Below are 12,131 nucleotides of genomic sequence, written 5' to 3'. Positions count from 1 at the left end.
CAATGCTACCACAATCTGAACCAGAAGATGCTGCAGTTACACAAAAAAGAGGCACATTGGATAGCGCCTTCAAAAATGAAAGTAGCAAGGTTGCAGATCAAAGCATTGCTCATTTGCATTTATGGAATGGGCTTCCTTTCAACATTGTTAGATCACCTTCTTTTTAGGAGATGGTGCGTACCCTTTGCAATACACCTGATTATGTTTGTCTTGGGTATGAAAAGGTGCTTACCACCTTATTGGCAAGGGAGAGAACTTCCATAGAGCCACAATTGAGAGTCATCAAAGATACATGGCCAAAAACAAGTGTTTATCATTTCTAATGGATGGAAAGATTGCAAAAATAGGCCATTGATCAATTCTATAGCAGTGTCCCCTAAAGAGGCAATGTTTTTTAAAGCAGTGGATTGTGAAGGGCAAGTGAAAGATGCAAGTTTCATTGCAATATCCTCATAGAATCCACTTACATGGTAGGGCCTCAAAATGTTGTCCAAGTCATAACAGACAATGCTAAAAATAGTAGGGCAGTTGAGTCTACAATGGAGGCTACGTATAGTCACATTTTTTGAACACCATATGCAGTCCACTCACTCAACTTAATCATGCAAAAGTTTGGCACACAAATTGATTGGATCCAACAAGTTTGCATGGAGGGCGAGGAGATTCAAATGTTTGTGACTAATCATCACATGTCACAAGCCACATTCAAGACCTTCTCCAAGCTAGAGTTGTTGAAGGTAACTTAAATTTTATTTTAGTTTTACTTTTTATTTTTTATAGTTGGTATGACGTGTATTTTTTATGCCATGTTAGGTTGTCAAAACATGATTTGCATCTCACACACGTCTTAAAATGACTTGTGAAGGTGTGAAAGGCCTTGAGTGCTATGGTTATGAACACCTTGTGGAATGTATGGAAGCAATCAAACATAGAAATTGCCAAGGGACAAGTTGTCATAGTTGGATATTACACTCTCTCGGGCTTAATTGGGCTAGGCAGTTTACAGGCACCCTTTCAAGTTTTCCTACCGAACTAAACTATGATTGAATACGGGGTAGTGAGTTACTAAAAATGTTTAACATTCCATATAATATACTTGTTCACTAATCCATGTATTTGTTCATTGTTTCTTAAGTTTATCAATAATTAAATGAATTTAGTTTAGTATGGTATTGTTAAGAATAAACTATATTGTTGGAATTGTTGTTTTTTAGCACAAACAAGTTAATCCCAATTTGAGGACATTACAATTGGTATCAAAGCATCATTTCTACCAGCCTGAGGGACGGAAAGTAGTTGATGCAACTTAGTCAAAGGGCTTTAAGGGCTCGTGAGGAAGAAGAAGAAAATTGCAACAAGCAACCACCCTAACCAAGACAACACAAGGAGTAAACAAATGGAACGTGAATTAAGGGCTTTTATGGAGCAAAATGAACAAACAACTCAAGCCCTTCTCAAACCCTTCTTCAAACCCTACAAGATATAAACACGACCATGAGTACTCTTAGACCCAAGCAAGGAAATGGGAGAAATGTCAAATCTCACCCATAACCAATCTGAAAATGACAATAGAACTGCATTAGGATCCACCCCAAGAATAACTCAGCCTTCCTTCTTACCTATAGAGAAAGGTCGTCGAGGGAAGAGGAGGAGATTAACACACCCAATCCTAATTTGAATGAACTTGCTGAAGAAATATGAAAGGCTTGACCCTGAAGTCAAGAGGAACATTCCATTCACAGTATATTGCGAGGTCGGGACAAGAAGTACCCATAGAAGGAAGAGAAATCAAACTAAACAAAATTTACAATACAAAATAGGCAAACTGACCATCCCTAACTTTGATGGATTAGGTAAGGTCATGGCCCATTCATGGATCCAAAAAATAGATACCTACTTATCTCTTAACCCCGTGTTAGAAGAAGACACCATTAAATTTACCATATTGCATCTAGAAGGGGTCGCCCATGATTGGTGGCACCATGCCTTAGTCACCCAAAACCATCAAAGCATAAAAACCTATGATATTTTCACCAAAAAACTCATTGAGAGGTTTGACCAAAAACATCCTGAAAGATATTTCAAAGAATTAACAAGAATAAGACAAGAAGGAAGCACTAAAGATTATGTGAGAGAGTTCCAAAGACTAGCTGTTACGGTTCTTGGAATATCCAAGAAAAGGCTCACCTACCTATTTAGAGGAATTATCAGATACCACCTATGGCCTAGTAAGTGCCTTTGACCCTACCACACTCCAAGAGGCAATCCTTAAAGCCACACAGCTTGATACTACCCAAACAAGGGAAAAGGGATACTCTAAATACACAAAAGATTAAACTTTCTATAACAAGGAAGGACATAAAAGAACCTTTATTTCTAAAGATGACCATGATAAACTAAGAAGAAATAATTTATGCTTCCATTGCAAGGAAAAATGGGGGCCTGGGCATATTTGTAAGCAAGACAGGGGTAGGGAGAAGAAATCGTGCTACATATGCAAAGAGGAATGAGGGCGTGGACATATTTGTAATCTAAAGGATCTTAAAAAGAAAAATTTGTGTTTCAAATGTAAAGAAAAATGGGAACCAAGTCACATATGTGGGTAAAGGAGCCAAACCCATAATATTGAGGCAATATCCAATGAAGAAATAGGAGAGGAAGGGGAAGAAAACCCAAGCAATAGAATGAGGTGCGATAAAGAGGAAGAGGAATATGGAACCTTGGCTTCCATCTCAAAGACATCCAAGCATCATCCTTTTAGAATTCAAGGTGTCATTAAGGAGCAAAAAGTAACAGCCCTTGTAGATAGTGGAGCAACCCACAATTTTATTGATGAAAACTTGGTTACAAAAATAAAATTAGAAACAAGAGACTTTAAAGACTCTAAAGTAGCCTTGGCTACTAGATCTACTACTCCACGTATGAAGAAAATTCCCCAACTAAACATCACTTTGGGAAAACAGCCAGTCAAAGACAAATCTTACATTGTAAATATGGTGGATACCAATGTAATTTTGGGTACCCATTGGTTACATTCCTTGGGACATTTCTACATAGACTTCCCAAAGTTGGAAATTTGCTTTCAACACGAGGGACAAGAAGTCCTCTTGAAAGGACTATCTGATGGCTCACCAAGAATGGTATCCTTCAAAAGAATGGAGAGAACTTTTAGGCATGGACAAGTAGAATGGGCCACCCAACGTTTGATCCTAGACAAATCCTCCACCAAGGGAAAATCAATTAATGTTGACATTCAACCACTATTGAACAAACATAAGAAGGCCTTTAGTAACATTCCTCTAGAACTTCCACCAAAGAGACGTTTTGAGCATTCCATTGAGTTAGAGGAAGGGGCAAAACCTGTTGTTACCACTCCTTACCACCACCCTCGAAGATATAAAGTAGAAATTGAAAAAGCCATAAAAGAGTTGTAGGATATGGGGCATATCCAACCTAACTCTAGTCCTTTTGCCTCTTTTGTAGTACTTGTGAAAAACAAAGATGGCACCATGAGAATGTGCATTGATTATAAGGCACTCAATAAAAAGACCATAAAAACCGATACCCCAGATATACTTCTCAAAAATTGACCTACAATCAAGGTACCATCAAATTAGACTACGGGAGGAAGATGCACCCAAAACAGCCTTTAGATGCCATTTTGGTCATTTTGAATTTCTTGTCCTACCTTTTGGACTGACACCCTTGCCACTTTTCAGTCATGTATGAAGCACATCTTCAAGGGACAACTAAGGAAATTCCTCTTGGTTTTCTTTGATGATATTCTAATTTATAGTTTATCTTGGGAGGAGCACTTAAGACACATAGACGAAGTGCTAGGAATACTCGAGCAGCATTCACTATTTGCAAAACTATCCAAGTGCGAATTTGAATTGGAAGAAATTTTGTACCTAGGGCACAAAATTAGTGCTCAAGGAGTCAATGTTGATGAGTAAAAGATTGAAGCCATAAGGAGTTGGCCTAAACCAAGAACTTTTACACACCTTAAAGGTTTTTTGGGACTTTGCAACTACTACTGGAGATTTGTCAAAGGAGTTTAAAAATTGATTGCCCCACTGACCGACTTAAACAAGAAAGGGGCATTTTTTAGAATGAAGAAGCACAAGCAGCCCATGAGAGGCTTAAGGAAGTAATGAGTTCCAATCCAGTATTGGCAATACTAGATCCTCTTCTCCTTTTGAATTGAACTGTGATGCTTTGGGAGAAGGCATAGGAGCAGTGTTAATGCAAAACAAGCACCCTATAGCCTTTGAAAGTAGAAAGCTCAAATAAATAGAGAGAACCTATTCCATTTACAACAAGGAAATGTTAGCAATCATGCATGCCCTAGCAAAATTCAGGCAATACCTAATCTGTGGGAGATTTGTCATGAAAACCAATCATAATAGTATAAGATTCTTCCTAAACCAAAAGGACTTGAATGATAGACAACAAAAATGGGTAAGCAAGATCCAAGCATATGATTTTGAGATCAAGTACATGAAGGGGAAAAGCATTGTTGTAGCTGACACCCTTTCACGAAGACCCCATCTTGGCTCCATGACAACAATATCCACAGAGTGGAAAATATCCATAATTACAAAATATGCTAAGGATGCACTCTCAAATGAGATATTAGAAGGAAAGATACAAGATGAAAGATACCAAATAGTTGATGAACTCATCCTTTACAAAAGTAGAATATATATCACCCAAAGGTTTAAAATAAAAAAGGAAACTATGAAAACCTGCCATGACAACCCCTTGTCAGGAGATCAAGGATACTACAAAACTTACAAACAAATCAGGGAAAGATTCTCATGGAAAGGTCTCAAAGGAGATGTACAAAACATACTAGGGAATGCATGGTGTGTCAAAGGAATAAAGAAGAACATACATTCCCGACAAGTATTCTTCAACCCCTGCCCACACCAAATTAGAAGTGGGAAAGCATTTCTATGGACTTCATAACAGGACTACCTCAGGTACAAAGCAAAGACTGTATCTATGTGGTGGTAGATCATCTAACCAAATATGCACATTTCATGGCCATATCAACAAATTTTAGAGCCCAAAAAGTGGTCGATATTTTCTTTAAAGAAGTCTTCAAACTACATGGTCTACCTTGAAATATTGTAAGCAATCAAGACAACCATTTTCTTAGCCTATTTTGGCAAGAACTATTTAAACTAGTCAAGATAGAACTAACCCTCAACACAAGTTATCACCTGCCAACTGATGGACAAACAAAGATAGTCAATAAATAGTTAGAGGAATATTTAAGGAACCATGTCACCGAGCAACAAAATGCATGGATTAAATGGCTACATTTGGGAGAGTATTGCTACAACACCACCCACCATATGTCTATAGGGATGAGTCCCTTTCGAGCATTATACAGACACAAAGTAACATAACAGAGAGTCATACGCCTGACTATCATGAATACACTAAGGACAACCTACGTCAAGCACAAAACCAACAAAAGTTGTAGGCGGATAGAAAAAGAACCGAACAAAACTTTGAAATCGGTGACTTGGTCTTTTTAAGATTGCAACCATATAAACAATCATCAATCAAAGTAAGCAAAGCTAAGAAACTTAAACCCAGATTTTATGGACCATACAGAATTTTGAGAAAGATAGGAGAAGTTACCTAAGAGTTGGAGCTGCCCATGAATAGTAGGATTCACTATGTGTTCCATGTGTCTCCCCTCAAAAAGGTATTGGGACAACATATTGCCCCATGTTCAGAGTTGCCTCCACTAGATGATGAAGGCAAGTTGATCTTGGAACCAAAGACCATCCTTAATATCAAAGAAAAGATATTTATAAACATAAAACTATTGAGGAATACCTAGTTAAATGGAAGGATCTAACTATGGATGATGCTACTTGGGAAGGAGTTGAGATCTTCAGTCATCTAAATTAAAATTGCTTGACGACAAGCAATCTCAGGAAGGGTGGATTGTCATGCCCCCTTCATAACACCAATATTTGCACCATCTCTAAGTGCATTAAGGAAACCTACACATAGAAAATTGACTTACTTCTAAGACTTCACAATTTTCTATAAGACCCATCAGACAAGGACCAACAGCCAAAAAAGAAGCAATCTCATTATTTATTAAGCAGCAATCTTATTATTTATAAAGTGGAAATCTTAATCTTAATAGGGCAACGATCCATATATTAAAATAATAATACAAACAATAGTTTAACACTGACATTAATATGGGTTATTAACCCATGATCAAGTGTGATAATCAGCAGACTAATTAGTTAAGGCAGAAAACATTGAATGAGGAGTCACCACCTTTGCAAGAAGGGTATCCGTTGGGAAAGACATAACTTTCCATCCAAACCAAGGAGTATATATACAGCACATCGGCCATTTCAAGGAGTCATCAAGAGATCGATCAAGTAGAGATCTGATATAAGCGAATAACATTTAGGCATACAGCCACTATGCATTTTACAAGTAAATTGGTATGAGATCTAAGTGTTTATGCATTATTCTTTCTATATACATTCATAGACATTGTTTCTAAATTAGATTAATATTTAAGTTGTGTTTCTACAAATGAATAGATCATATATCACATAATTAATCAGATGTAAAGTTGGAGGAAATAAGCTAGGGAGATGTAGTTTACAGGCTCCCTCGAACTAAGCAAACCACCCCAAGGGATGGAAATTGTCATAGTGGGACATTCCTGCCACTAGTGGACCGAGGTGCGAGTTGTCATAGTTGGATGCTACGCACTCTCACTTAGTTGAGCTGGGCAATTTATTGGCGCCCTTTCAAGTTTTCGTACCAAACTAAACTAATGATTGATTATGGGATAGTGAGCTAGTCATAATGTTTAACATTCCATATAATATACTCGTTCACTTATCCATGTATTTGTCCATTGTTTCTTAAGTTTATCAATGATTAAATGAATTTACTTTAGTATGATATTGTTAAGAAAAAACTATATTGTTGGAATTGTTGAATTTTGGGCACAAACAAGTTAATCCCAATTTGGGGACATTACACACTTCATCTATACCGGCTAGGAATATTATCATATTACTTTGACTGTCAACACAATCTCAATGAAAAATTACAGACATCAAAAATTATCGACTTGAAACCCATTTCTTAAGGATGTCACGTATCACAATTCTCCTTTGTTTGAATCTCTATTACCAAAAACAGAACACGTTGTTTCCCATTAAATTGGACTAAATATTGTTTCCATTTTTGAAAGCCACTTCTGGGTGTTTGGTGAAACTTTCCCTCCCCTCCAACATTGCACCATTCAAAAAAGATATATCGTTGTTTACTTCTAAAAGTCGATCTCTTTATTTTTACAAAAGTTTCTTTTATATTTTCACTTTTATAAAATATTACTGTTATTTCTTTATAATGCAGGGGAATTTTCAAAAGTTCGTTTAATGTGTTGTTTAGTTTTTATTTTTTTTTCTAAATTTAAATACTTTTTCCAATTACCCCTATTCAAAGAGTAGTTAAGGTTCATCTTCCTTCCAACTCAAGGGCAAACACAAGGTGTGTCCCTCCAGATGAGGGATAGCATAAGCTCCACTTCGACTATGCATCAAAAAAAAATCAAGGATCATTTAGGGTTGGTTGCATGATAAGAAAGCATAAATAGGTCTTGGTTGGCGTGGTGGCAAATAAACCAAAGGAACAAACAATGAAGCATAATTTCTAGCTATATTGTTGGGGCTTCCCATTTGTAAAAATAATTGAAGGGGGCTCTCTAATCACGACTAATGCCCTTTGAAAAGGCCAAAATACTAATTGAAAAGTAAAACTCAACAACTTCGTATTTTAGCGTGAGGAGGCATTGGACACGTTCGACAAATTCAAGCTTGGCCATGTGTTTTGAAAAGCAAATCAAGTACCTAACAAATTGGCAAACGTCACAGTTAAAATGGCAAGGGACTATCATTTCACCAACTCTCTTGCCGCGTGGCAAGATATGCCTCCAATCTTCTACCCTTTCTCTTGCCTGACATAAATGATTTGTCATGTCTTGATAAAATGAGTCACTTGACTTGATTTTTGTTAGAAACATTACAGTCTAGCTCGTGCAAGTTGGATGAAGCATTAATGATTCCACACCCGTAATCGTCGGATGGAAGAATTAAAGTCATAAACCAATTGAATCAGCTTCGTCTCATTTCATACAAGATGGATACTACAATTTGCCTCCAACCGAAAAAAGCACCATATTCCTTTCAAGAGTGAAGTGTCAATTTCAGTCTGAAGGTGTTTAGGTCAAATGGTGTTGGTGTTGGTGGATACATTTCTTTCTACTTCCCCACCACTACCAAGTAAACACAGACATTTCCTCCATGTTTTTGGTTGTTCTATTAGATGTAAGGGAGTCCAAAGAGGTTATCTATGCAATTGTTGATTTGATCATCAAATCTTAGTGGTGTTGTAGATTGAAAATTTTTGTAAATAATGTTGTGCTCAAGTTGGGTTTACACTCAAAGAATGAGAACTCGCCTCTAATTAATCCACATTTCTTTGGCCCATGGGTAACTTTCAATATCAAGGCAATGGGAGAAGTTGATAATGCTTGCCACAATGACTTTGAGTTCTTGAAAGGTAGTTGTAGGTATTTCCACTTCATCAAAGGTCAACTTGTCCTTTGTTGTGGTGTCTAAAAGTTCAAATTCAAAGGCGGCAATGCAAAGGTAGGACTATTGCTCAGGTCCACAATTAGGTTAGGATAAATAATTGATATTTGTTATATTATTAGTGCGTTATTAAAAGTCCAATGTATTTGGCTTAAACTTTTGTGATATTGCTATCACATCAAGTTGCCCAAAAGATGTTTATTGAATTTTGATATTAATATACAAAGGGTATGGCTCCCTGAAGCAAGTTTCACCAATCAAATATATATATTACTAGTAAATAAAATTAAAAGTAATAATCGACAAAAAAATTATGTTACATACTTAAAATAAAATATAGATAGATAGATAGATGGATAGTTCAAATTTTATTTCTTGTTGCTGTTACATTTCAGGTTTCTCATTTCTGGTAATATAGGTTTGAAAGGGGATCTAATGATACAGCATCATCTTTAGCCAAACATCCTTAAGTTTGGTGCTTTACAAATAGTTCTTAATGTTGATTGAGAGATAATTTAGATAATACAAGAAAATGCTGGTCTGATACTTTAGCCAGCTTGCTAGAAACATAACTAACCTTGTTTAAGTTCAGCCACAGAAAAAGTCTCTAGTAGCACTACTTATTGCCAATGAATCAGAGATCCCTTCCAGATGCAATTTTCTGCAATTTTAGTCAACTTGAAAAAACTAAGAACTAAAGCCACCATAGCACACCAACAAACTTGGAAAGCCTCTGGCAGCATTATTCATTGCCAATGAACTACAGATCCCTTCCACATGCAATTTTATGCAATTTTAGTTAACTAGAAAAAACTAAGAACAAAAGCCACCATAGCACACCAACAAACTTGGAAAGTCCTCCAACTAAGAAACTAAAGTTCAAAGGGTTTATATTCTATCAAAAATCAAATGAAATCATCTCATTGATTGCCCCCTTAATCACCCAGCCACACAAGTAGCTGAGAAGGAAGACCAGTGGGGTGAACCTGAATTATCGTCATGGTAATCCGTCCTGAGTCCTGTCTATCCAGGAACATGGCCTGTTGGACTAATAACCAATTAAGCTTTGTTAAGTATAACTTACTCAAAGCATGACTAAGTTGCCCAATTAGTAAAAACACAACTGACAAGAAGGGATATGAATTAAGATATTCTTCCAAAGATGTTATAATATTGTTTACCAGCAGATACAGACCATGGTGAGATCATTTACTCCAGTAAGTCCAGATCCATTTTTCCAGGGCTTTGCAGTTACGCACCTGGAGGAGCCACCAATACCCCCGTTTTTTAGCATTGAATACATTGGGAACGCTGAAAAAGAACCTTTCAAAAGGATACTTGCATCCAACCTCTACCAATGGTGGCCTGCTCAACAACCAAGGAGCATAACTATCGAGAAACAAATTCAGCAAAGCACGAACCCGGTTCATCATGATGGTAATCGCTTCCCACTTACAACTAGACCCTGGCCCACTGGACCAAGACCATCCCTTTATGAACAACTATAACACAAGCTTATAAATCCCCAAATGCTTTGATTAGGTCGAAGCTACCATCTCTACTCTCAAACAAACAATACTACAAAACAGCCTCAAACCTGAGGTTCCAAACTTTCCCATGTCTTGAAGCATATACAACTCTAAGAATCAGCACACAACAATCAAAACAACTACTTTCGACCCTAATGCCTCCAAATTTTAGAATGCGCCTATATGCCCCACATACACCAAAGATCAACGCCTGGAAACATTTCATAACACGGTTTTTGCCTCCATTACTACTGAAATTTTAGGGTTTCGGTCCTTCGAAATAAAGAATCAAAAAACCCAAAAAAAAACAGAAAACAGAAAAACTCTAGAAACTAAAAAAACCCTCACCGCAGCCATTTTTCGATCCAAAACGCTCAGGAAGAATAAAATGAAATAGAAATCTATCTAGAACAAATAAAAGATATTAAAAATGTGGAGCGCTTGGAAAGTAATTTTAATCAAGAAAATTTAATCGTACCTTTGTCACTTCTCTCTGCGAAATATGAGAGCGGGCGGGGTTGAAAGAGGAGGTTTTACTGATTTCCCTCCGTCATCCCAACGCCGCTTTTAAATTATCGAAAGATAAAGACCGCTTTTACAAATTGTCAAGCATATAATTATGATAATTTTGTCATTATAGCCAGCAGGGTGATGTAAATATTTGCTTCATATATGCTTCTTGTATGGTCACAGAGGGTTTCACATATTTATCATGATGGATCGGTTTTGGTCTCTTTGGGCTCGGTCAAGATCACTATGAGTGCGATTCACTGATATTTCTATTTCAATAGTCCTAAATGAAAATCATCTATAGTTAAAACGTGATCATCAATCCAAAAGATAAGGTTATTATTATTTTTGTATTTCTTTTTCTTTTAAGGCTAACAATAATATTAGGTAAGATGTGTGTGTGTTTTTGAAGAGGATAGTTTATCTTTTTTCTAATTATTAATCGGTTTATTATTATATATAGAGAGAGACTTTCAAGAATGAGTTTCTTATAAAGAAAGTAGTAGATGGGTTGTAGGAAGTCTTAATGTGTAATACTATCTTGAACGGCAAATATAAAAAGATTGTTATATACTATAAAGTAATCTATTTCAATAGAACAAATGAAACATAGAATTTAGGTGGATCAAACAAAAAGAGAGTCTATGTATAATGTTCTTAGACAAAAAGAAGATATGTGATAAATTATAAGACCTAAATCAAAAACTTATGAAACAAAATATGGTTTTTAGGTGTTGAATTCAAAGTTTGGTGAGACTTCAATAAGGCACGTGCATTTTACCTTCACAACAATTGAAAAGACTCTTCATGTAAATTATTAAGCTCATACAAGAGGAAAAGTCATTTCAAAACTATATTTGGTTTCCCCTCAAATATTGGTGATGACAAGGCACAGTGCCTTGTATACTTGCAACAATCCATGAATTAATGAAAGGAAGAACAAATACTTTTGTCAATTGTAATGCCTTCAGTGGTGTATAAGACAATCATTCTTCTTGACTTCTAAATGTGATGTATGTAACACAAGTGTTGATGATTCCTCTATCGTTGACAATATTTATTGATCATTATGCACATGCTTTGGTCATTTATGATATGTCTCAAATTAACAATGATGTTACTAGTGACCTCAAGTTTTCGTCAATGGTAGTTTGCACATTCTTATATTGCTTGTATACTAATTTGCTCCCATAATTACACCTTTGTTTTTCAAACTTGAGAATCATGTAAGAGACACTGGTTTAAAGTTGGCATTGATGGTTTTTAAAAATTAGATAATTAACAGGATTTTTTTATCGGATGGCTCTGTGGTGAGATGGTGGTATGGGCTAGGGCACATGTGCCCTAGCCATGTTCTTTGCATCTATATTTGTCTGTGAAGGGGGTTCGTGTGGGGCGTTTGGAGGTGGTGTGCAGGAGCCCACGAGGGCCTGTG

The 12,131-nt window shown here is 36.5% G+C and overlaps 1 protein-coding gene across 4 annotated transcripts in view; it reads right to left on the bottom strand.

Moving 5' to 3' along the window:
- LOC131067143 (putative casein kinase II subunit beta-4) overlaps nucleotides 1-10,941 on the bottom strand; it is a 49,600-nt gene extending 38,659 nt beyond the window's left edge. Inside the window, exon 1 of one of the 4 annotated variants that reach the window (XM_058002074.2) lies at nucleotides 10,665-10,941. The gene's annotated coding sequence lies outside the window, so the exon portion shown is untranslated. Of the gene's footprint in view, nucleotides 1-10,534; nucleotides 10,608-10,664 lie in introns of those variants that run through there. The other 3 variants (XM_058002076.2, XM_058002073.2, XM_058002075.2) reach the window with 3 other exon arrangements.
- Between the last annotated feature and the right edge of the window lie 1,190 nt (nucleotides 10,942-12,131).

This window comes from Cryptomeria japonica, chromosome 11, assembly GCF_030272615.1.
Source record: "Cryptomeria japonica chromosome 11, Sugi_1.0, whole genome shotgun sequence".
Lineage (NCBI taxonomy): Eukaryota > Viridiplantae > Streptophyta > Pinopsida > Cupressales > Cupressaceae > Cryptomeria > Cryptomeria japonica.
The sequence above is the reverse complement of the archived record's forward strand: the minus strand, read 5'-3'. Positions and strand labels throughout refer to the sequence as shown.